This window comes from Lynx rufus, unplaced genomic scaffold (genome assembly GCF_022079265.1).
Source record: "Lynx rufus isolate CCGP_SWC_20201006 ecotype Redwood Valley unplaced genomic scaffold, mLynRuf1.p SCAF_14, whole genome shotgun sequence".
Classification (NCBI taxonomy): Eukaryota; Metazoa; Chordata; class Mammalia; order Carnivora; family Felidae; genus Lynx; species Lynx rufus.
Genome location: NW_025814828.1, coordinates 66,160,474 through 66,188,114, shown reverse-complemented (window position 1 = coordinate 66,188,114; position 27,641 = coordinate 66,160,474). Strand labels below are relative to the sequence as shown.

Genomic DNA, 27,641 nt, shown 5'->3' with positions numbered 1-27,641 from the left:
AGCTGTTATAATCACTACTTAATTGTATCAATGTCATTGTCACTAACCTAGTGCCTGGCACATCAGGGAAATACAGTTACACCAGGAAAACGTAGTGATAGCTGGATTTATTGCCCCTTGTTCAGCTCTTCATGCTGATAGCCAAACTCATATCAGGTGCCTGATGGAGGCTGATTCTGAGGATCTGTGTCCTGATGGCTGCTGAAGCTTCTACTCCAGGTTCAAGGGCAACAGTCCTCAGGAGAACCCAACCCTTCACATACCTGGTGGGATATGAATCCTAGCTCAAGTGAGTTCATAGATATGAATAAAAGTATGCTCTGGAACTGCTCCTTTGAGTTTCACTAACTAGCCTAAAAGTAGAGAAGCTACCTTGATCTCATCATGGGAAAAGAGGTTTAGCAGTTGGAATATCATTCCTCAGCAGCTACATGGTTTGTAGTAGCCCTTAAGGCTCATATTAGAGAAGTCTGCCATTGTCTAAAAGCAATGAATGGCTTCCCCCTGCAAGAAATATTCAACAGGACTCTTTGAGTGTAAAGAAAAGACCAAAAGTGATGGTATGAAAGTAGGAATCACAAAGCAGTAAAAATAAATATTTTCTAAAATAATTAGTTAAGGAAGTAACAAAATAAAAGGATGCAAAATATCACACCATATACCTAAAATGTGGGGAGGAAAGGATTAAGAGTAGGGTAAAGCTAAAATGACCATCAATTTAATATATACTTTATGTAGAAGAGGTTATATACAAACCTAATAGTGACCACAAATCAAAACCACTAGTATATATGCAAAGAATGAAAAGAAAGAAATCCAAATATATCACTAAAGAAAACCAGCAAACCCTGAAACAGAGAAAGAGAATAAAGGATCAGAGAAAGAGAAGAAATAACCACAACATAGGTGATCAAATGGCAATAAATATATATCTATCAATAATTACTTTGAATGTAAATGGAATAAATGCTCCAATAAAAAACATAAAGTGAAAGAATGGATAAAAAAAAAACAAGACTTATCTATATGCTGCCTATAGGAGACTAATTTTAGACCTAGAGACAGCTAAAGATTGAAATTTATCATGCAAATGGATGTTAAAAGAAATGCTGAATAGCAATACTTATATTAGACAAAAGAGATTTTAAAACAAAGATTATAACAAGAGACAAAGAAGGTCATTGTATAATAAAAAAGAGGACAACCCAACAAGAGAATATAACAATTGTAAATATTTATGCATTGAACATGGAGCACCCAAATACATAAAACAGTTAATAATATGCATAAAGTAACTAATCCATAGTAATATAATAATAATAGGGGACTTTAACATTCCAATGACAACAATGGACAAATCATCCAAACAGAATATCAAAAAGGAAACTATGGCTTTGAATGACACACTGGACCAGATGGATTTATTTAGAACATTCCATCCTAAAGCAGCAGAATACACATTCTTTTCAAGTGCACAAGGAACATTCTCCAGAATAGATTACATATTAGGCCACAAAACATGTCTCAACAATTTTAAAAAGATCCAAGTTATATAGGACATGGATCTTTTCTGCCACAATGCTATGAAACTAGAAATCAACCATATGAAAAAATCTGGAAAGAACACAAACACATGGAGGTTAAATAACATGCTACTAAACAATGAATGGGTCAAGCAGGAAATCAAAGAAGAAATCCAAAAGTACATGGAAAAGAATGAAAATACAATAGTCCAGAACATTTAGGATGCAGCAAAAGTGGTTCTAAAAGGATAGTTTAGGGGCGCCTGGGTGGCTCAGTTGGTTAAGCATCCGACTTCAGCTCAGGTCACGATCTCGCGGTCCGCGAGTTCGAGCCCCGGGTCGGGATCTGGGCTGATGGCTCAGAGCCTGGAGCCTGCTTCCGATTCTGTGTCTCCCTCTCTCTCTGCCCCTCCCCCGTTCATGCTGTGTCTCTCTCTGTCTCAAAAATAAATAAACGTTAAAAGGATAGTTTATCACAATACTTTGCCCACCTCAAAAAGCAGGAAAAATATCAAATAAACAACCTAACTTTACACCTTAAGGAGCTAGAAAGAGAACAACAAAGCCCAAAAACAGCAGAAGGAAGGGAAGGAAATAATAAAGATTAGAGCATAAATAAATTATATAGAAACAAACCAAACAGAACAGATCAATGAAATCAGGAGTTGGTTCTTTGAAAAGATCAACAACATTAATAAACCTCTAGTCAGACTCATTAAGAAACAAAGAGAAAGATCTCAAATAAATAAAATTACATGCAAAAGAGGATAAATAACAACCTAGACCACGGAAATACAAACAATTAAAACAGAATATTATAAAAACCTATATGCCAACAAACTGGACAACCTAGAGGAAATGGATAAATTCCTAGAAACATATAACCGACCAAAACTAAGCAGAAAAAAATAGAAATTTGAATAGACAAATTACAGTCAGAGAGATTGAATCAATATTCAAAAACCTTCCAACGAACAAAAGTCCAGGACCAGAAAGCTTCAGAGGCAAATTCTAGCAAACATTCAAAGAAGAGTTAATACCTATTCTTCTCAAACTATTTCAAAAAAATAGAAAAGGAAGGAAAACTTCCAATTTCATTATATGAGGCCAGCATTACACTGATACCAAAATGAGATAAAGACACCACAAAGAAAGAGAACTACAGGCCAATATCTTTGATGTACATAGATGCAAAAATCCTCAATGAAATACTAGCAAACCAAAGTCAACAATATATTTTATTTTATTTTTTTTTATATGAAGTTTATTGACAAATTGGTTTCCATACAACACCCAGTGCTCATCCCAAAAGGTGCCCTCCTCAATACCCATCACCACAATCAAGTGGGATTTATTCCTGGTATGTCAGAGTGGCTCAATATTCACAAATCAATCAACGTTATGCATCACGTGATTAAGAAAAAGGATGAAACCCATATGATCATTTCAATAGATGCAAAGTACAACATTTGACAAAGCATGGACAAAGTACAACATCAACTCATTATAAAAGCCCTCAACAAAGTAGGTTTAGAGGAACGTACCTCAACATAAAAAAGGCCATATATGAAAAACCCACAGCCATCATCACACTCAATGGGGAAAAACTGAGAGCTTTCCCCATAAGGTTAGGAGCAAGACAAGAATGTCCACTCTCACCATAAGAAACAAGTGTTGGAGAGGATGTGGGGAAAAACGAACCCTCCTCCACTGTTGAGAATGCAAACTGATGCAGCTACTGCGTAAAGCAGTATGGAGTTTCCTCAAAAGGTTAAAAATAGGACTACTGTATGATCCAGTAATTGCATTTCTGGATATCTATCTCCAAAATACAAAACACTAATTCAAAGTGATACATGCACCCCTATGTTTATAGAGGCATTATTTACAATAGCCAAATTATTGAAGCAGTCCAAGTGTCCACTGATAGATGAATGGATAAAGAAGATGTGGTATATATACACAATGGGATATTATTCAGCCATAAAAAGAATGAAAACTTGCCATTTGCAAGGACATGGATAGAGCTAGTGAGTACAATGCTAAGTGAAATGTCAGACAGAGAAAGAAAAATACTATATGATTTCACTCATATGTGGCATTTAATAAACAAAACAAATGAGCAGAGAGAGAGAAACCAAGAAACTTAACTATAGACAACAAACTGATGTTTACCAGAGGGGAAGTGGGAGGGAAAATGGGTGAAATAGGTGATGGGGATTAAGGAGTACACTTGTTGTGATGAGCACTGGGTGACGTATGGAATTGTTGAATTATGATACACCTGAAACTAATATAACACTGTATGTTAATTAAATAAATTAAATAAAATTAAACTTTTAAAACAGGAATGACGTACTGATTATGTTTGAACCTTGAAAATGTTAAGCCAAGAGAAAGAAGCTGAATATTGAAAAGATAGCATATTGTATGATTCCATTTATATGAAATGCCTAGAGAATTCCATCAATATGCCCAATATACCCAAGGAATTCCACCCTTTCCATCCAGACTTCTAGAAAGCTCAGTCTGAGGTGTTTAGGTCACAGCCCCTCCCTCCCACTTTCCTTCCTTGAGATGTTCAAGCTGCAGTTCAGACTTTTATCACAAGGTGGCACCAAAGCACCATTACAATCAAATATTTCCTTGGTGTCTGCAAGTAGTAATACTAAACACAGTAATCTCCCCAACCTCCAGGCTTTGAACCTACACAATATGATTCTACTTCTGTCTGAAATAAACTGGTAGGTGTAAAATAAAATTATGAAAGCATATATTTCAGGGCCTGGCTACGTTGAAAAGCTTGATGGCAGTGATGTGATTTGCCCCACTGTGGCAGGTATTCCAGGGGTGGTGCAGTAAGAAGAGGGGGTAGGTGATGAAAGAGAATGGGGAGTAAGATTGGGGTCTGGGCAGCCGTCTCTTGTGTCATTGACAGAGGATGAAAGACAGAGAGCGGGAAGAAGGTATGTGCAGCCTATATAAGGGTGGGGTAATAGAGGGTGAACATGCCATTCTCTGGTAAGGACCCTCTGTACAGTCCACACTGTACCTCAGCAGAAAGTGATGAAGAAAGAAGGAAATCAATGAACACCATGTAGTCTTGGGTCAACAGCAAATGGATCTGCTAATATATTTATGAATTTTCCTTGTAAAATTGGTATCACAGTATACAAACTCTTTCATATTTTTATAGTCTTTGCAAAATGTACTATTCATTAAAAGAGAGCTACAGAAATGGAAATAAGTGTGATGTTACTCAGTGTTGAGATCCAGGATGGCAACTCTGAGAGTCTCAGCAAAGGAGACTCTGCAAGGGGAGGGAGGACGGAGGTTGGGAGCTTAACTTCATGGAATCAGGCAGCTCTTTGGAATTTCACTCAACTCAAACAATCCCTCTGTATCTATCACTTTTCTGATACTAAAAAAACACCCACATTTTATGGGATATCTAATCCTGATATTGGAGGTCCAGCTCTGGTCTGAACTGACAGTAAGCTATAACTGTAAGCGTGTTTTGGAGGTGGTAGAGCTGTAGGGGACAAAGAAAGACATACAGTCAATTAAAAAAAATTAAAACGAACACAGTATTGTTTAATTTGTAGAGTCAACAGTTGTTTGTTCTTGATTACAGCATTCAACAGGGAAATTACATTCACCTCTTGGTACATAAATGGCATCTGCCACTCCCTTGGGACAGTTGATCCAAAAGGCATTATTCCTGGGAAAGCCTTAACTATATGTTTGCCAGTTTGCTCTCTCTCCCTTCTCACTTAGATATGGAAACTCTCTTACATAAAAATAAAGTCATATCTTCAACCAAGTAGATATATACAGTACAGCACCACTGACTTGTCAATGGATTTGATATATTCTGAACTCCAGATGAAGATCTTGCATTGTTGAATGTGTCTTTGATGATTCCCAAAGCACTTGAAATGTGGCATGTCTCAGGGTCACTGATTTTCACTGAACATTGTTAAACAATATAGCTTTACTAAGTCTGTGCTGGCTCGGGGTATTTACTCTGAAAAGAACTTATTTGAAAAAGGTTTTGATACATTTGCTCTGTATGTCATTCTGTAGGCTCAAAATGAACAACATAGGGAGCTTCAATTTGTTCATCCATAACTGCTACATTTTCAGCAATGAAATGTATCATTTGTCTAAAGAAAGAATTAAAAACACTAACAAAAAATTAAAGGTTAAATGCGTGTTTTGATCCCAAGGAAAGAAAAGAGTTTTCTGTGTTTAGAAGGCAGGCTGAAAGTACATAATAATTAGGTATAATTGGCAAGGCTTTTTCCACCAATGGAGTTTTTGCTAAGTTTTGTATATTTTCCCTAGCTTTAGGTTTCCCCTTTCTCTTATTTTCACTACTGGACTCACCAGTCTTCATCCATGAGCTCATCTTTGATATCATTTAGTACCCACTAGTGATGTGTCAGTTCTGAAACTTCCTACTCTGTCTTGAAACCTGTGTTGGTGCCTGGGAATGGCCATGGTGGCTCCAGATATCTGTTCCTGCATCATTTGTGATTGGTCAGCAGCATTATCCTGACCCAGAATAAGAGTAAATGCTCTGAAACCCAAAGATACTGAGGAAGTAACAGGATGGAGAACTCACCCAGGGTGCCTCTAATGTAAGTGGTTGAATTCCTTCTTGTCACATAGTCTTAAAAGACAGTTTCTGGGGAAACAGTACCTTGCTTGCGACAAAGCCTGAAAATATCATATTGATCCATTTACCAATAAGATTCATAGTGAGTATATGTAGTATATACATAAAATGTAATATTACTCAGCCATAACAAAGGTGAGATCTTGCTATTTGTGAGAACATGAATGGACCTAAAGGGAATTATGTTAAGGGAAATAAGTCAGACAGAGAAAGATAAATACCACATGATTTCAATTATATGAATTATATGTCAAAACTAGAAGAACAAATGAACAAGCAAAGAAACAATAACAACAAAAAGTAGACTCTTAAGTACCAAGTATAAACTGGTGGTTGCCAGAGGGGGTGGGGTAGGTGAGAGGATAGGTGAAATACGTAAAAGGAATGAAGAGTTACCAACTTCCAGTTAAAAAATGAATAAGTCATGGAGAAGAAAAGAACAGCATAAAGAATATAATCAACAATGTTGTAATAATGTGGTATGGTGACTATATTCACCAGGGTGAGCATTGTGTCATGTATAGAATTGTCTAATCAATATGTTGTAAAACTGAAACTAATATAACATTCTATGTCAGATATACTTAAATAAAACAAATAAATAAAATTAATTAATAAAAGAATCATAAGAAGGACCTTTCCTACATTGTCTTTCATCATGTCTGTGAGCATAATGGGATGAGTCAGAGGAGAATAGGTACTCTTAATTTGTTTTTTTTTTTAATCCCATCCTCTGGTTATTGAAATAATATTTTCTGCCTAGTTAGATGGGAAAAATCGTTGTACCTGCTATATGATTGTATTTGCTCACAAAAGTTGCTGAGGTTCTAAAGCTTATGAATAAGACCCTATTTGGAAATAGTGTCCTTGCAAGTGCATCAGGTTAACGTGAGTTCATTCGGTCAGGCCCAATCCAACATGACTTATGGCATTATAAGAAGGTGAAAATGCCATTGAAGAACAAGAATGGGACACACAGGGAAAACATGCAATAACAGAGGCAGAGGCTGGAATATTATTGCTGCAAGCAATGAACATCAAAGACTAATGTTCACCACGAGAGGCCAGAAAGAGGCAAGGAGGATTGTCTCTAATGTCTCAATGTGCAAGACCCCACTGACACTGGATTAAAGACTTTCAGCTTCCAGAACTGCAAGAAAGTCAATTTCTGTTGTTTTAAGTCACCAGTCTGTATACTTTATTACAGAAGTCCATGTAAACTAATACAGTACCTTAGTTTTGTTTCTTTATTTCTGGATTTGTTGCCTTGGTGTGATTAAAATAAGGTGGTATCTTATGATATGAGCAGCAATATCATATACTGATAAGACGTATTTACTCAGGAGCCACACAGCCTGTTTTTGAATTTATGTCTTGAATCTTACCAGGCCTGCTCTTACTGTGCTTCAGTTCCTTGATATTTAAAGTCAGGCAACAATAGCTCCTCCTGATAGGTTGTAGTAAGAATTAATGAGTAAGTATAGGTTTAACATTTACAGCAGTATTGGACAGGGGACAGCAACAATGAATATTAATCATATTACTAATATCATTTCAGAATGGACCATTAAAGTTTCAACTGCCATTTTTATTATGTGCATTCACATTGTATGGCATTCATTGACTTTCATAATATAATATTTATCATAAAAATCAGTTTACAAAACTGTAGGTAGAATATTATCTCATTTCTTTTCTTAAATATAGTTATATTTGCATAGTAAAATCTCTGAAAAATATATATATGCAAATGGAAACAGTGCTTATCCCTGACTTTTTTTTTTTAATTTTTTTTTCAACTTTTATTTATTTTTGGGACAGAGAGAGACAGAGCACGAATGGGGGAGGGGCAGAGAGAGAGGGAGACACAGAACCGGAAACAGGCTCCAGGCTCTGAGCCATCAGCCCAGAGCCCGACGCGGGGCTCGAACTCCCGGACCGCGAGATCGTGACCTGGCTGAAGTCGGACGCTTAACCGACTGCGCCACCCAGGCGCCCCTATCCCTGACTTTTAAGGCTTTCCAATGATTCATTTTTCCTCATGTCCTGTATTTTACATTTTTATTTACAACAAAAGCACTTGGGTTTAGAAGCAAAAAAAAAAGAGAAAAATAAATATCCTCAGCCATTCCCACTGGAGAGTGAGTCTGCATCAGATGTAGAAAATCTCTAAAGCAAGGGTATAGTGTAATAAGGTGTCATAAAATTAATTTTTGAATCTACCACATGACAGTCTTAATTAGGTGGCTTTAGGACACAACAGATGCCTAGGGGAAAGGCAAGCATGTCTTTCAAATAAACCCTTACATTTCACAGTCCTATGATGTTTCCACTTCCCAGGATTTAGTGAAGGTCATGAGAGAAAATTACTATCAAAATGCTTCTTTCTGTTCTCTACAAATAAAAGTCCCTTGAACTAAAAGCAGGCTCATAGGTTTAAACCTCCAGTTAGCCAATCAGGGAACCCACAGGGGAGGGAAAGGGGGAGGATGCATGATGGCCCAGCTTCCAGAGGGGAGATGCTTCAACATAGAGATTCAGGGAGAAGTCTGAACAAAAGCTCCTTTAGCCCAGGGTGCAGGTAAGCAAACACACATAGATTGAAACACCTCTGAAGTACCTTCATTGTGTAACTAAAATAGTAAACATAAATTAAAATATTAATGTGCCCAGCAGTTGTAATACAAATCAGCTCAAAACCAAAATGGTATGCATCCCTAAACCAAACTAAGGATTTGGGCGTTAGTCTGGACACAGGAAAATTAACTCCCTACAATCACTGTCCAACCTCACCAGGATATTCCAGAGTAGCTCCACATGTACAGGCCTAGGTAAGTAACAGTGTGAATGAAAGCCAGAAAATTCGGCCTGAACAAATGAAGATGTTTCAGGTTCAGGAAACATTGAGACACAATTTGGGGCTAGCTGGAGCTTGGGAACTCTAAGTGTGAACACAGCTGATTTAAGTGAGTGAACATAGTATCTGCTCATTCTGTAAGTGTTCCCTACAGCATGTAAAGTGAGAAAATGGGTGTGTCCATGTTAGAAGCTCTGAAAGAGAACACATGTGTCAAGGAGGTAGAAATGGAGATCACTTTTTTGAGATGTGATCTTTTTATATTTCTTCCTTCCTCCTTTTCGATTAAATAGCCAGGCATCTATAAATAACTCTTGTAATAAAACAATGTAATATTTCATTCACTGAAGGAGAAATGATAAAGATTTCAAGAGCAAAATCCCCAATTATTGGAACTGGTCACATCTGGGACATCATAGAAGAAGGCAAAGTGAGTGTCACTTCTGTATGTAGTGTTTACTTATGAATATTAGGGCAGAGAAGTCTGATATACTTTTTTTTCTATAACTATCTTAAATCTGTAATATTTCAAAACAACCATGGTTTCAATTCTGATTTTGAAAAATCATCTATAGTAATTTAGAGAAAGTGAAAACTATAGCTAATTCCAGGTAAAAATAAATAAACTGCAACCCCACCACTCATTAATTTTTTTAAGTATCATATTTGTGCATTTCCTTCCTTTATTAGTTTCCTAGGGCTTTCATAACAAAATTACACAGATTACTGGCTAACTTAAACCATAGAAATAAATGTTCTCAAAATTGTGAAAACTAAAAGTCCAACATCAAAGTGTCAGCAAATTTGTTTTCTTCTGAGGCTTTTCTTCTTGGCTTGTAGATGGCTGCCTACTCACTGTATCCTCACATAGATACCACTAAATCTGTCTTTCTGTGACCTATTCTCCTTTTTATAAAAACACCATTTATATTGGTATAGGGCCCACCCATACAATTTCATTTTATCTTAATTTCCCTTTGAATGTCTTGTCTCCAAAAACTATCACATTTTACGGTACTGGGTGTTAGGATTTCAATCCATGAATTTTGTGTGGACACAATTCAATCCATTACATACCCATAATATTTTCCATGTATGCAAATATAATGCATATACATTACATGTATGTCTCATATATCTGAAGACTCAAAATTTGCTAAAGTTTATGAAACCAGTAATTAAATGTGCCCAATTTTCTCCCACTCTAACCATTGGGATATGCAGTCTTTCTCTGTAAGGCCTGAGGCCAGCACAGCGGAAGTCACTACCCACAGACCTGTAGGTAAGGACCAATCCAGTATTTGAGACTCATGTCTCCATTTTTCAGTCTGTTGTACAGCAGACCCATCTTCACACTCTGTTATTCTGTATGGTCTCCTTTCCGGCAGTCAATGGGAGACTGCTATTGCAATTTCAAAATGGAAATTAAAAAAGAAGATCAGAAATAAAATCAAATAGCTATAATATCTGATAAGAGGTTTATACCCAAAATATATATACAAATGCATGCAACTCAATAGCAAAAAGGAAAAAAACAAGCAAACAATGCAATCTACAAATGGACATTAGGTCTGAATAGGCAGTATTCCAAGGAGACATAGAGATGGTAAACAATACATAAAAATATCTCACATCACTAATCATCAGAGAGATGCAAAACAAAACCACAATGAGATTTATCTCTCCCATGTTTAGAATGGCTATCATGAAAACAAAAACAGATAACAAGTGTTGAAGAATGTGAGGAAAATGGCACCCTTGTGTCCTGTTACTAGAAATGGAAACTGGTGTAGCCACTATAAAATACCATTATAGAAGTTCATCAAAAAACAAAACAAAAACAAAAATAGAACTACCATATGATCCAGCAATTCTACTTCTGGGTACTTATTTGATGAAAACAAAAACACTAACTTGAAAAGATATATGCATCCTCCACATTAATTGCAGCATTATTAACAATAGCCATGATATAGAAACAACCTAAGTGCCAATAGACGAGAATGGATTAAAAAAATGTGCTTTATATATACGCAAAAGAGTATTGTTCAGCCATAAAAAAAGAATAAAATCTTGCCATTTGTGGCAACATGGATGGACTTCCAGCCTAGTGTATTAAATGAGGTAAGTCAGGCAACCACAAATACCATATGACCTCACTTAGGTACAGAATCTAAACAAACAAACTAAAAACCTGAGCATATAGATATAGAAGAGACATTGCTGGTTTCCTGAAGCCATGGCTGAGGGGTGGGCAAAATGGGTGAGGTGGGTCAAAGGGTACAAACTTCTATTCATACAATAAACAACCCATGAGGACGTCATGTACAGCATGGTGATATAATTAATAATATTTGTATTGCATATTTGAAAGTTGTCAAAATACTAGATCTAAAAAGTCCTCATCACACACACAAAAATCTGTAACTATGTAAGGTGATAAATGTTAACAACACTTACTGTGATGATCATTCCATGATATAGATACAAATAAATTATTATGTTGTGTACACACACACACACACACACACACACCAGTAATGAGGGGGTGATTTGCTTCCTCATTACCCTAATCAGGTAACTCATCTACAAAGAAATGGCACTAAAGCTAATCCAATGTATAAATATGTGTACATTTCCTTTTCTGCTGTGTCAAAGCCCAATGAAATCTATGAGTTGTTTATGGTTAAGTCATCTCTTTTGTTGAGGGGAGAACACAGGAGACGCCATACATATGTGTGTGGAAGTTTTACAGTACTATGTTTCAAATATGTCCTATTAGTTATTCATTTCTTCTCACAACAGCTCTGTGAGGTAAGTATCGACCTACCCATTTTACAGATGACCTACCACAGGGTCCACAAATCTACATAGACACATAATTTTCAATTTCTATAGGTTATCTATTCTAATGAAAAGACATAATTTTTAGAAATGGAAACAAAAGGTTTTCTTCAAACCAGATTATTAAACAATAACTGCTATGTGATCCCAATGTTCCTTGAAAAATTCATATGTGTATTAAAATAATGAAAGAACATATACATACTTTCAGATCCTACTTATCTATATCTTCATATCATGCTTATTAAATGTGAATTAAATGTTTACTATGTGCCAGGCAAAGCCATTCCAATTCCATATCTGCATCCACATCTCCCTTCTCTTAGCATCTAGACTGGATAACTAGAAATGTCTACAAGCAGCAAGATGGTTGTTAGTGCCCACCTCATGGGGTGGTGGTGAGGTTTAACCTCAAAAAGACTCCATTCCAAGCAACATTCATCCAAGCTTGACCCTGAGTCCTGGAAACATGGCATCTAAACAGGAAACAATGTGATTGTAAGGAGAGAGGTTGTACTTGGGAAACTGAGCCAACTTGGAACCCATACCTCCATCCTCTTCAATAGCACTAAGAGGCTACAACCGTCTCCTGAGGAGAACTTACTGCCAGATAGAGAGTGAAGGACAAGGTAACACTTGTATGGTTTCAGTCTTTGTTCTTTCATGGGTACAAACTAGAGGTTTTACCTTCACATTAGTGCAGGGACTGATGGTGTGGTAGATTTTGGAAATGACTTTTGTCCCTATCTTATCACCTCCTCTTCAGTTGTGTGAGGGGACCTATGGCATGGCGTGGAGTTTCTATTTCATTGAAGAGCTCATGTCCCACTTGTGGAAACCTGAATCCACATCCACAGGGGAAAGAGGAGAGACTGAATTTTCAAAGATAAGCAGAAGATCAAGACCCTGATCTCAACATCAAATTCTCCTGACTTAGTGACATGGTTTTCACAGATTGCTCACAACATGGTCACATCTCCACTGCTCTTCTTATTCCTAACACCCCAAAATGATCCATCTCTTTCTCATCTCTCTCCTGTCCACAGAAGTACATATAGTAAAATTCCTCTATAACTTGGTGGTATAGGAAACTTTTCCAACTATGACTAAAATTCCAGAAGCATTTAGAGAAAACAGTGATGCATTTAATTTTATTTAAAAATTGCATGGCAAAAGCAAAACAAAACAAAACAAAACATAAGCATAGTAAAATGAAAAGTTACAAATTGGGGAAAATATTTACAACTTACATCACAAAGGTTGTATTCCTGATATATCAAGAATCATGAAAAAGTAAAGGGAACAACACCAGGGAAGAAAAAGAGGTGATGAATACAAACAGGTATTTTATCAGAAAAAAAGACTCTAAAACATGTAAAAATTGCTCAACCTAACTCATGATAAGACATGCCAAGAAAAAAAAAAGTACTTCTTCTTAATCAGGTATTCTGTGAAGAAATGGGAATTTCCATGCATCACTGGAGGAAATGTAAATTGGTAGAAACCCAGTGGATGGGATTTGATGGCTGTCTAGTAAAATCACATATCTGTTTCCTCTTGCAACCAGTAACCTCTCTTTTAAGAATCTATTCCAAAGAAGCAATGCAAAAAATAAAATAGCCAAAGTGTAAAGATATTCATTTACAGAAAAATTCATAACAGCAGAAGACTAGAAAAAAGACAGCTGTCTACTAATAAGGGCCTAAATTAAGAAGCTATGACACATCTATGTCCTGGTGTACCATTCAGCTAGAAAACCAATGAAGACTTCACCTCTGTACTGCTATGGAATGATATCCAGGGTAATTGTTTGGGAAAAAAGCAAAGTGCAGAAAAATGTGTGGAGCTGCTGTCATCCAATAGCATACCCTGTAGTCATACAGGGCTATTTAAATTTCAGTGAAATTAAACATTAGTTGCTCAGTGGTAGTAGCCATATTTTAGAACCTTAACACCCACGGTAGCTAGTGGCTACCATATTCAGCAGCATGGACACAGAATATTTTCATTTCTGCAGAAATGTCTATTTTACAACACTGGTGTAGAATATGCCACCTTTTACCTATGAACAGGGGATAAAACTAAAATACATATTGTATTTTATTATATTTTCTTAACTGGAGGGTTAAAACAAAAACTGAGAAAAATGATTACCTATAACATCACAGAGGAGCAGATCAGGGTTGACAAGGATGAGATGTATTTTCACAAAAATTATAATTCATATCTACAGGCTCCAACGCAAGAAACAGTGACCAAACAAATAGCAATGAGCATTTTTAGTTTCCAGATTGAATCCTCTAAAAACATTTCCCTCTAGATGGAACCAAGATTTCTTGGAGAAATGCCTGATTGCAGAGCTGGATAGGGATTGTACCAAGTGAGTCTGGACCAAACTCTCATACCAGAAAGCATGTCAAAGACATAAAAGCCAACCCAAAGGAACTCCCACAGGCCAAAGACAGGAAAGTTTAAATATCAAAACTTTTAATGTCTGCAATAAGTTAATTACAATCTCAAATATATAAGCATTTAAAGCTCATTATGACACTATAAAAGAACAACAAAAATCATAAAACCAACTCACTGTTTACCTTTGAAGTATTCTGGAAAAACAACACATTGTTTTGAAAAGTGGAAATACTGCAAAAGAAGTAAGCATTCATCCTTCCCTTCTATATGGACTATTCTTCAGTATAGCCATGTAGTCGCTGAGGGGTACTTTGTTTCACAGAAGAATTCTACCTAATATAAGTGCAGATGAAATTAAAAAATTAAAACATTACTCTGTATATGTTAATGAAATGTAGATCTAGGCAACAATCTTTAAGAAGCTACAAAAAACCTGAGTTAAAAAGTGAATGGGAAATTTCATAATGGATGAATCAGGCTGACAAAATCTGAACCCAATGATAAATCTCAACAACACAGGAGGAGAGATAACCAGACATGACAAAGCTCCTGATTTAACACTACAGGAAGTACAACACCATATCTGAGGTACTCTTTCCTAAAAAAAAAAATCTGAACAAGACTCTATATCTTACTACCAATTTAAAAGACCTAAGAGGGGCCAAAGGACCAGAATAAACAACACACTAGAGATACAATCACATCATTCAGAATGGAAAACCATGGGACAAAGATCCAGTTTGTGAATCTAGTCAATGGAACATGAAAGCAATAGGACATTTGAATGAAAAAAAAAAAAAAAACTTAAGAGTTCACAGAAAGTAACTTAAAACCATAATGAGATACCACCACAAGCCTAGAAGAACAAAGTGAACAAAGATAAAAAATAGTAAGTTGTCTAGTATGTAGTAACTGTGAGGATTATTGCATTTTGGTTGTTATAATTATTATCTTCTCATTTTTATTAAACAATACCCTCTTTATACAGATAAATGTGTACTAAAGCATAGTTTCCACTGTAAATATCAAAAATTTGAGTAAATCCATATATGTAATTGGATTTTTAAAGTAATTTGTGAATCTGATAGCATCCCATCTAACAAGTAGAGAGAGGCTCCAGACAGGGCTAGAGGAAGGAAAAAGATTTTAAAGGAGGACAAGGAAGTCTTTAACAGAAAATAGGATTATTTCAGAAGAGGTCACCTTCATTTTGGTACAAACAGGTTTAATAGGTGGATTACCTCTTCTTCCTTTGGGGGATCCAGAGGCCCATGTGATGGATTATTTTATTGGTTTAGACCAGAATCGTCCTGACTGGCGAGTCAAGATGAAATTTTGGGGGAGGTTAAAAATGTAATTAGGTTAGGTATTAAGCCCAAGTTTGGTGACTTGGCCTAGCATAAGTGACTCCATTTTGACCTGCAGTTTTCTTTTTGACACTACCGAAAGAGATATGGGTCTGGTCTAACATCACCCACCATGGGCTGCCACAGTTCAACAAATGTCTCTTCTTTGTAACTGAACTGGTCAGGAGTATGGACTCTGGAGACAGACTGGTTATAAACCATAGTCCTCTGCTTACAGACGATGTGAGTTTGATTACTTTTACTTCATGTTAGAGTCACTCAATTGCCTGACTTGCAAAATTGCAATTATACAATACTTACCGAAGAATAAAAAAAGCTTAAAACAAAAATATATCCTCGTGTTTTGCTTTTTACAAGAATAAATGATCATAAATCATATCATTTAAGAACTTCTACTGCAGAGACATTGGGAAATCCAGCTTTCTCTGAACCCTGGGAGAGTGAAAGAAACTCTCTCTGCCTCAGTTTCCTCTTCTGTAAATGAGAAAACAATCTGCCCTTCCTCAAGAATTGTCATTGTAATGACTTAATACGCGAACACAATTAGAGTGAGACACACAGTAACAGTTCAATAAATGTTATAATTTTTATAAATATATGCAAGTACAGATTCTAACAGTTTTGATAGCTTTATAAAAACTTTTCATGTGTTTTTAATGAAGGTCAATAAACTTAAAACTGAATCCTATCAACTGGTATATGTGTTTTAAATCACTAAATTTCACTATAGCCACTATTGGGTGCCTAAATAATTATCATGATAACATCTAAAAAGGACTTGTAGTAACTGATCTCAGGAAACAGTACCACCGTTTCTGCACAAATTTGAACAAATAGTCACAGGCTCATCAAGGATCCTGGATTATCCTTGCATACCCTCACCCACAGCCACTACAGGTCCCAAGTGTCCTACCCCCAACATGCCCTGCCCACAGCCACCCTTGCCCCCTGCACACTGCAGCACCATTGGACCAAGCTACCCTCATCCCTCTGCTGGATAGCTGCAAGATTCTCTTAATGATAATCCCCACAGACATCTTGTCCCTGTCCAGAACATTCTCATCACAATAGGAGAGCCACCTTGTGACTCATATGTTGTTGAGCACATGAATCAGATTATGTCATTCTAATACTGTAACTCTCCATTCTCAGAATGACTCCAAACTCCTTACATGGCCCAAATGATGTAGCTCCTTTCTGCCCTTTTACCTCATGTCCTACCACCCACACTTTGTCTGCCAGGCTCCATGCACTTGAGCTCATTGTTTGCTCCTGAAACAGCTGGTGCCACACATATCACAAACCAAAAGGCCAGCCCCAGCCTGGTTTCCTCTTGTTTTTCAGGACTCAGCTCAAATATCACTTTCTGAGATAGTTTCATGAATCACCCCATCTATAATAATCTCTGTCCCATCATTTTATTGAGGAAAATATTTTATTTTATTTTATTTTATTTTATTTATTTTATCTTATCTTATTTTACTTCACTTTATTTTATATTATTTTATTTTATTTTTAGAATGTAAAATGTCTATTTTATTTTAGAGTTCAGTTCTAGACATGTAATCCATTATAAGTTTTAAATCATTATCCACTTGGGCTTATCATATTCAACAGTCATAAAAAGACTCTTTAATTTTTAAATTTAGAACAATTTTGCCTCATGAAGAAGCATCCTGAATTTACAAGAGATAATACTATTCCACCCCATCCATCACGTAATCCCTCACTACAGCTTCTAATGTCAAAAATGCTACTTCCTCTAAACTCTTCCATAGATCTTTCTTTCTTTCTTTCTTTCTTTCTTTCTTTCTTTCTTAATATGAAATTTATTGCCAAATTGGTTTCCATGCAACACCCAGTGCTCATCCCAACAGGTGTCCTCCTCAATACCCATCACCCATCCTCCCCTCCCTCCCACCCCCCATCAGCCCTCAGTTTATTCTCAGTTTTTAAGAGTCTCTTATGGTTTGCCTCCCTCCCTCTCTAACTTTTTTTTCATCATTTTCTATTCAAAAAAAATGTTTTTGAAACATTCTCTTTTTGAAACCGTTAATTCCAATATGAAATTGTCGTGCTTATTCATTTCCTTTACTGCTTATTACCAGTTTTTTCAAGCTACATACAAAGCACTAGGGACACTCATTCATCTTGTTTGGTGTGTTGCATTCACAGCAGTGCCTGATATGGGGTTGAGGTGTGTCACCACAAAAAAAGATATGTTGAAATCTTAACACTCAGTACCTCAATGTAACCGTATTTGAAGTATGGTTGTTGTAGATATAATTAGTTGAGATGAGATCATACTGGAATATAATCTGTCCCCAAATCAATCAATGTGATCAGAATCTTTATAAGAAGACAGCCATATGAAGACAGAACAGGGATAATACCATGAAAGCAGAGTTTGGAGTCATACAACTGCAAGCCAAAATATGCAGTTTGCCAACAAACCACGAAAAGATATAAAGAGGCATGGGTAGAGTCCCCAAAAGGACTTTGAGGGAACATGGCTCTGGGAACACCTTCATTACAGGCTTTAGCCCCCAGAAGCATGAAACTATAAATTTCTATAATTTAAGCCATCCAGTTTGTGGTACTTTGTTATGGTACCCTTAGGAAACTACTGTAGCCTCCCTCACATGAAACATTGAATAAGTATGACTGAAGAGAAAAAAACTGTTCCCTTTTAATACACTGGGAGCAGACACAGGTACAAAAAGCTCTGTTGCAGGACAAATCTATATTAAAATAAGACATGAAAGGATTCAAAATTTTAAGAACACCTTGTTGCAATTCACAGTAGTGACTTTCTAACATGGATAAATACCACAATATACAAAAGAAGCTATTTAAAATTTAGATACCTCCCAACCCACCTTACTCGTTTGGGTACAACAGACCTAGGGTGGACCTATTTACCTGCTCTTTTAACAATCACCTGTTCCAATTTTGATGGACAATACTTGGAAAACTCCTGACATAAACATCTGACATTTGTGTATCATTAGTTTAATGCTGAGTTCTGTGATATGTGGGATGTCTCTGTTAATAGAATTACTCAAAAGGGCGCCAGTTTTTCCCTTACAACTATGACCACATATTCCTTTCCTACATGGGTTCACACTTAATAATACTCCTGGATGTATATCAAAGTGAATTCCCCCATAAGAAATAATGGAAACTCTGATAATTCCTTACAAAACCCAAAAATATTCACATAAAAATTATTACAAGACTGTAACATAATACAAAATAATAAAGAAAATACAAAATATAAAGAAAAATAAACAAATTAACCTGCACTTACCTTTGAAAACCTTCGTGGCTGGTGTGAGGGAGACAAGAGAGGAGGGTCATTGTGTAGGACAATTTTCACTATCACTAATGAAATCACTGCTATCTCTTGGCTCAATAGAATCTTTTTATTCATGGGGGCCATTGTATACACTCATACAGATGTTGACTACAGTACAGTATTGATAAACTCTTGTCATATACTGGATTTAATGTAACTGGCAATAAGGCAGCAGAGGTAAAGGTCTATACATACAGGCAGCCTAACCTAGAATGAAGCAAAGCATTCCTAAGCTTACTCTTGTGTGGAAAAGAAAAGGATTGTCCATGGGTGCTTTGAAGTGACAAAAAATACACTAGTACCAGTTGTGGGCACCTTCCAACATTCTGAAAACTCACTGATTTCTGCCAAACACCGCGGCCTGAGCCTGAGCATCCGAGCATGGGAGACAATCACCCACAATCCTGCAGACAGAGAGAGAAAGAGAGAGAGAGAACCATTGGCTCAGTTGTGATCATGTGACATTTGGCTTCACATACTACTCATATTGCAAGACATCACTCATTTATCAAGTTAAAATTTATTAGAAATGTTTGCACATCTTGTGGAACACTCACAGAACAAGTTACTAGCAATCCAAGGTTTTAGTGTACTTTCTTTCTACAGATTGGGAGATAATCAGACTCACACAGCAAAGCTCATGTTCAAAGAATTCACAGGAGGCAGCAAGTGGACACAGAAGCCAATTTGAACGGGCTAACACTGCCCAATTCTGTGACAGTGTGACAATCAAAATACATAATTATAATGTCAAAGGGTAACTATTTGAGTAAAATACAAAAATATGATTCATACTAATAAAATAAATACATGACTAAATAGGTCAATGATAGGGGAAAAGGGAAAAGCTCTATCTAAATTTTGAATGTCAATTTCTAAATCTACAAGGAATTACAACATTATAAAAGTGACAGTTAACAAATATCATAGTGATGAGTGCTTTAAGCAAAAATCATAAATGCATTTCAGTCTGTACAAAACCCAACAGCAGTTACTGGATCACCATGGTAACCAAGCTGGCCAAAGAGAACTAGGAAAAAACAAACAGCAACCATCCTGACTTGACTCCTAACATGTGCTAGGAACTGAGGAAGATTGACATAACCCACAGTAATTCGTCTCACACATTCCTCACAATAAATATTCCTCACAGCTTCAAAAATACACACACACACACACACACACACACACACACACTCATACATGATCTCTCCGTTTTTTACCACCCAAGAAACCAGGAATTCATCAAGGTGAAACCCCAAGAAACTCCATAATTCAATTTGAACCACACAAATAAAGTTGAAAACCACTAAACTATTTTATTTTAGTGAATGATTTTCTGATGAACTGTAGTTTTTTTCTAGGGGACATTTTACTCCCTAGGTTCAGTACATTGCTAATCACATCTCAAATCTAATATGGAAATCTAGGCAAATTAATAATTGTGATGATAGATTGTATGTATCAATTTGGTGGAGCCACAGTGTCCAGATATTTGATCAAACATTATTCTGGATATTTCTGTGAAAGTGTTTTGAATAATATTTACATTTAAGGGGTAGAATTTGAATAAGGCAGTTAGCTTCCCATTAAGTGAGTGGGCCTCATCTAGTCAGGTGAAGGACTGAATAGGACAAAGGGCTGATCTTCCCTGAGCCAGAAGGAGTTTGGCTAGAAAATTCCCCTTGACTTCATTAAAACATTAGTACCTCATGTTTCTCTAGTAGACTCCTTTCAGATTCCAACTGTAACTCTTTCCTGCTGAAACTTCCTTCTATAAAAACTTTCCCTTTTGTGTATCTCCTAAGACCACCTTCCCATTTCTTTGATGGGTTTGTGTATCTCCTAAGACCACCTTTCTATTTCTTTGATGGGATGCTTTCATAATAATGAATCATTTTAAAAATCCAACTAGATCTTTACAGTTTACACAGCTTATTGAGTTTTTGTTATTTCACTCCCTGATTGTTTCTGGGTTGTTAGTTATAGCTGGAAAAATTTCCTTCACCACTGGTTTATTGAGGAATTTCACTCGGTGTACTTCTGTAGACAGGAGAAAGAGGTGAGTTATACTGGTGTGTCAGGCATAAGTGGAACAGTTGTGGAGGTGACTATGTTGTAACCAAACCCATGTCTGTATACCTAAAGCACAGGAAAGCCAATCACTGAGACATCAGGTATGCAGCAGGGAAGAGTTTATTTGAGAGGCAGACAAATGAGGAGATGGGAAGACAAGCCTCAAGTCAGCCTCCCCAAAGGGATGAGAATCAGTATTTTATAATCACAGGAATTGAGATTACATATATATTGATGGGAAGGATGAGGAAAAATGACTATTCATGAGGAAAGATGGAGCATGTGCATTAAGCAAACATATAACATATATCCAATTTTCACTTCTTAATGGAGACTTAACATCAAAATGAGGCAAAATTCAGACCCTGGCATCAGAAGGTTATCTTAGGACAAGATGAAGGAGCTGTGGACATGCTTTGAGAGCCAGTATAAACTTGATAGTGTCTTGGCCTTTTTATCTCTGGTAAAGAATTCAGTCCTGCTTGTTCCTAGGCTGAAGCCATATCAGTTGACATTGAGTCCAGGCTTCTGTAGACACAGCTAATGCGTTTGTTAGTGGAGTTTAAGAAGACACAATAGCTGATTATAGAGAAATGGTTCCCTGATACACAAGCTTTAAATTTTCTGCGAGTTTCAGCCTCATTAACCCTATGAAACATGGTTTCAACTCCCCCCGAGTTAAGATAATTCCACAATCTTGAGGAATTGAGATGATGACTACTCTTACTACTTACTTATCTCCTTGGGTGAGGTAGGTTTTGAATAAAGAGTGTTTTTTGTGAATCTTAGCTGCAAGCAAAATTCCTTCAATTACTAACATGCCTACATGCAGGGCTAAGTAGAAATTTCTAACCTATAGGTCACAGCAGCAAGGGAAATAGAAGGAATAGGAAGTCAGACATGTTACGTTTCTCTTTGTTATATTGTGAGAGACATATGGAAACTGTGTCACCAAGTCAGGAGATTTAGATGTTGATATCAGGGCTCCAGTCTTATGCTCCAGTCTTTGAGAACTCTATCTCTCCTCTTCTTCCTGTGGATCTGGTCCCACAGCTAGGAGACAAGGTCTTAAATGAAGCGGAAACTCCATGTCACCTCAGATGGACCCTCCCCCCAGAGGGCTAAATGGGAGGGGCCACCATCCTAGGGATAAGGCAGACACAAACTCATTTCTGAAATCTACCACACAACCTGGCCATGGACTAAAGAGAAAGTAAAACCTCTAGTTTGCACCCATGAGAGATCTAGGACTGAAACCACACAAGTGTTTGCACTCATGAGAGGTCTAGGACTGAAACCACACAAGTGTTACCTCATCCTTCACTCTCCATCTGGGTGTGAGTCTCCATAGGAGAAGACTGTAGCCTCTCAATGCCAGTTTCCCAGGTACTACCTCCCTCCTCAACCAAATTATTTCCTGTTGAGATACTGGGTTTCCAAGACACAGTGTCAAGCTTTGATAAAACTTGCTTGGAATGGAGTCCATTTGAGGTCAAACCTCACCACACCATGGGATGGGCACTAACATCCACCGTGCTGCCTGTGGAAATTTCCAGTTATCCAGTCTCACTATCAAGACAGGGAAGATATTGATATAGATATAGAATTGGACTGACAGTGACTTACAGCAGACATCTAATTCACATTTAATAAACATGAGATAAAGATGTAGGTATATGTAAGACATAAACTATGTTTTATACGTATTTGTTTTTTTTCAGAGATACCTGACTACCTTCTGGAAAGGAGAAAGGAAGAAACATAAGGAAAACATATCCACATTCACATCTCAACAGATGATCTGTCATTTATGTCTCCTTGCCATGTGTACTCTCTTTCAGAGCTTCTGACATGGACATGCCCATTTTCTCACTTTACATGCTTTAGGAGCACTAACAGAATCAGCAGATGTGATACTGTTTTCAGTCATGTTATTAATCAGCTATGTTTAGTCTTACAGTTAGTTCCCAGGCTCCAGTCATAATAAATTATTGTCAGGTACCTCCTGAACATGAAACATCTTCCTTTCCTGAGGCCTAATTTTCTGGCTTTCATTCACACTGTTATTCATCTGGACCTATACCTCCAGAACCTAATCTGAGCCAAACTGGTGAAAGATGACAGTAATTACAGGGAGTTCATTTTCCAGTGTCCAGACTAACACTCAAATCCCTAGGATGGGTAAGGCATGCATCTGGTTTTAAACTTGAACTTCTTTGTATGATATGTGCTGGGCATATATATATATATATTTTTTTCTTTCCTTTTACTATTTTAGTTGCACAAGGAAGGTGCTTCAAACCTGTTTTAATTACCATGTGTTGGTTGCCCTGGGCCCTGGGCTGAGGGAGCCTGTGACTGAAGATCCCCTTGAATCCCACTGTTGAAGCATCTGCCCTCTGGAAGCTCTGGGGCTAAGCTCTGGGCAGTATCCTGCAGTCTCCCTCTTTGCCTCCCTTGAGGGTTCCCTGTTTGGCTAACTGGAAGGTTAAACCCATGAGACTGCTTTCGGTTCAAAGGGCTTTATTTGGAAAGAAGAGAAAAGTGTTTTCCTCTCATGACCTTCACTAATTCCTGGGAAGTAGAGATATCAGAGGTTTTCTTAATGTAATATTTATTTGTGGGACTTGCTTTCACTTTCCCTGAGTATCTGTATTGACCCTGAGCCACCCAAGTAGGGTTGTCATGAGTAGATTCTAACATTAATATTGTAACCACCTTATTACCTTATACCCTTTCTTTAGGGATATTCTGCATCTGATGCAGACTCACTATCCTACAGGAATGGTGGAGGATATTTATTTTTTCTTGTTCTTTTTTCACTTCTAAACCCATGTACTTTTGTTGTAAAGAGAAATGGAAAATACAGGGCAGGAAAAAAATCATTGGAAACCCTTAAAAGTCTTTTACTCAGGGATAAGCACTGTTTCCATTTGCATATTTTTTCAGAAATTTTACTTTGAAAATGTAACTATATTTAAGAAAAGAAATGATAAAATCTACTTTCAGCTTTGTAAGCTGCTTTTTATGATAAATATTATATTGTGAAAGTCGATGCAAGCCATGTAATATAAATGCACATAATACAAATGGCAGTTGAAAATTAATGGTCCATTCTGTCATGATATTAATAGTAACATGATTAATATTTATTATTGCCCAATACTGTTTTTTTAGAGACAGAGAGCTGAGGAGAGGGGCAGAGGGAGGCAGAGAGAGAGAGAGAGAGAGAGAGAGAGAGAGAGAGAGAGAATCTCAAGGAGGCTCCATGCTGAGCAACTAGGATCATGACCCAAGCCAAAATCAAGAGTCAGACACTTAACGTACTGAGCCACCCAAGCACCCTGCCCAATACTGATGTGAGGGCTAAATCTATCCTTACTCATTAATCCTCACCAAAACTTATGAGAAGGAACAGTTTCAATATCAGGAAACTGAGGCACAGAAAGGACAGGGTTAGGACATTTCAAGGCTTATATTTGAACACAAAGTGTGGCTCCTGTGTAAAATCATCTAACCAGCACGTGCTACTGCTGCTCACGTCATAAGATACCACCTTATTGTTAATCACACCAATGCAACAAATCTAAGAGAAAGAAACAAAACTAAAGTACTATATTAGTTTCCATGGACTGTTATAATAAAATACACAAACTAGTAGCTTTACATAACAGAAATTGAGTTTCTCATAGTTTTGGATTCTGAAAGTCTGAAATCAAGGTGTCAGTAGGGCCTTGCACCTTAAGACACTAGGAAGAATCCTCCTTGTTCTTCCTGGCCTCTAGTGGTGACCATCAGTCCTTGGTGTTCACTGCTTGCAGCAACATTAGTCTCTGCCTCTGTCAATCACATGTTCTCCCTTAGTGTCCTTGCCTTCAGTGGCATTTTCACCTTCTTATAATGCCATAAATTATATAGATTAGGAGCCACTCTAACGACCTAATCTTAATTTGATTGTGTTTGCAAAGACCCTATTTCTGAATAAAGCCCCATTCATAGGTACCTGGAGTTAGAACCTCAACATGCTTTCAGAGAACATTACAATCAAATAATAGGCACGATATTTTTTACAATTAACAATACAGAAAATATTACTTCAACAACATGAGAATGGATTATTAAAAAAAAAAGTAAAATGAAGGACTCATCCCAGTATCCTCATAGACACAATGAACCAAATGCCTTCCCTATGATTCGTATTGGTTAATGGATCAGCATTATATTTTCAGGCTCTATCACAAGGCAAGATCTCTTTTTCACTGACCCATCATTTTAAATCTAGACTACAGCAATGAATCAAGCTATTCTCATTAGATGCATTCTGGATTGGTTCTGCATCCTGGTATTTCTCCAATGTATTTGGGCTTCAGAGCATTTACTCTGATTTTGGGCCAAGATGCTGTTGCTGGCCAATCACATATGACTCAGGAGCAGAAAACTAGAACCACCAAGAACATGCCCACAGACAACAACAAAGCTTTCAAGACAGAGTAGGAACCTATAGAACTGGCACATCGCCAGCAGGCACTAGATAATGTTGAAGAGGAGCTCGTGACCAAAGACCTCCACTTTGAAGGCATGTTCAAAAAGGAATCATAGACCTCTATTTTTGAAGAAAAGGAGTGATTAGTTATATTAGAAACTTGGAGAAATACTTTACCTTGTAATTTTCATGTAAACTGGAGCCTCTCAGAATAAAGAGGAGGATGCATGAGCTGGTGGCTGTATGGCAAAGATCCTTCTTGTCTGAGCTGAGATCTCTTTCATATTTGAAACCAGAGGAAATATAAGGAGTGTGTGCTGGGAAATAGCTGTTACTTGGAATAGTGTTACTTGGAAATAGCTGTTTTTGAGATGTTTTAAATTTTCCTCCTAGTGATGGTAGTAATGAAAATCAGAGAAAAGGGGAAAACTTAAGCTACTGAAAATATACAAACTTGGCAAAAAGTCTGTGGAAAAGGCATTGTCAATTATACCTAATTATTATGTGCAGTCAGCCTGACTTCTGCCAGAGGAAACTCCTGTTTTCTTGGGATCCAATACCCTGTATTTTACTTTTAATTTTTGGTTAGGGTTTTATAGCTTTATTTACTCAAATAATGCATTTTCATTACCAAAAATGTAAACCCTAGATGAGCAAATTTAAATTCCTGTGTTTTTTTTTATTTTAAGCCTACAAAATGACATACAGAGCAAATGTTCAAAACCTTATTCAAATAAACTGTGTTCAAAGTAAATACCCAGAGCCAGCATAAAATTAGCAAACCCTTTCCATGGTTTAATAACTCTTCAGTGAAAATTGGTGACACTGAGACCCTGCTGGATTCTAAACTTCCCTTTGGATCATAAAAGACAAGGTTAAATAATGTGAGCTCTTGATCTGGGGTTCATAATATATCAAATCCATTGACAAATCCGTGGTGCTCTACTGTATATAGTTATTGAATTGAAGAAAATACATTTACCAGGAATTCTGGATAAGAGAGATTTTACATGTCTATTCAAGGGACAGAGGGAAATTTCTGGCAGACACATAGGTAAGTGTTGGCCAGGAATAATTCTATCTGGATCAACTGTCTCAAGGAAGTGGCAGGGTACCACTTATGTACCAAGATGTGAATGTGATTTACCTGTTGAATGCTGTAATCAAGAACAAACAACTGTTGACTCCACAAATTAAACCATTCAATTTCCTCTTAAAAAATTGAATTGTAGGGTGCCTGGTGGCTCAGTTCATTAAGGATCCAACTCTTGATATTGGCCCAGTTCGTGATCTCACAGTTGTGAGGTGGAGTCCAGAGTTGGTCTGAGCATGGAGGCTGCTTGGGATTCTTTTTCTCCCTCTCTCTCTGCCTCTCCCCTACTCACATGCCTTATCTCTCAAAATAAATAAATAAACTTAAAAAATGAATTTATTCTGTGTGTGTGTATGTTTCTATATCCCCTCTAGCTCTATCACCTCCATATACTCTCACAGTTGTGGCTTTCCTTTCTACTCAGACTGGAGATGGATCTCCAATCTCAGGCACGGATATTCCAGAAAATCTATTTTTTTTTATATCCTAGAAAAGCGATGGATACAGACAGAGTGTTCCAGGTAGGTGAAAATCCAGAAATATGGCTGATCCCATGAAGTCAAGCTCCCAACCTCCATCCTCCTTCCCCTTTGTGGAGCCCCCTGGTCTCACTCTCAGAGCTGTCATCCTGGATATGACTTCCAAAGACATCACATTTATTTTTATTAATTAAAATGAGTACATTTTACATACAGTAAAAAATATGAAATGGTTGTGTTTACTATGATTTCAATTCTACTTATAAAATTCACATGTATGTTAAAGCAAATCCATTCACTGCAGACCCCAAACTTCAACTTGTTCATTGATCTGTCTCTTCCACACCACTATCTGCTGATGTACAGTGTGGACTGTACAGAGGGTCCCTACTAGAGAACAAGGTGCTCACCCTCCATTGCTCCATTGTTGCGCAGGCTGCCCAGATCTTCTCCCACCTGGTTTGTCAT

The 27,641-nt window shown here is 37.1% G+C and overlaps 1 pseudogene; it reads right to left on the bottom strand.

Annotated features, from left to right (window-relative positions):
• Nucleotides 1-121: 121 nt before the first annotated feature.
• LOC124509302 (ER membrane protein complex subunit 3-like) lies at nucleotides 122-27,641 on the bottom strand (annotated as a pseudogene).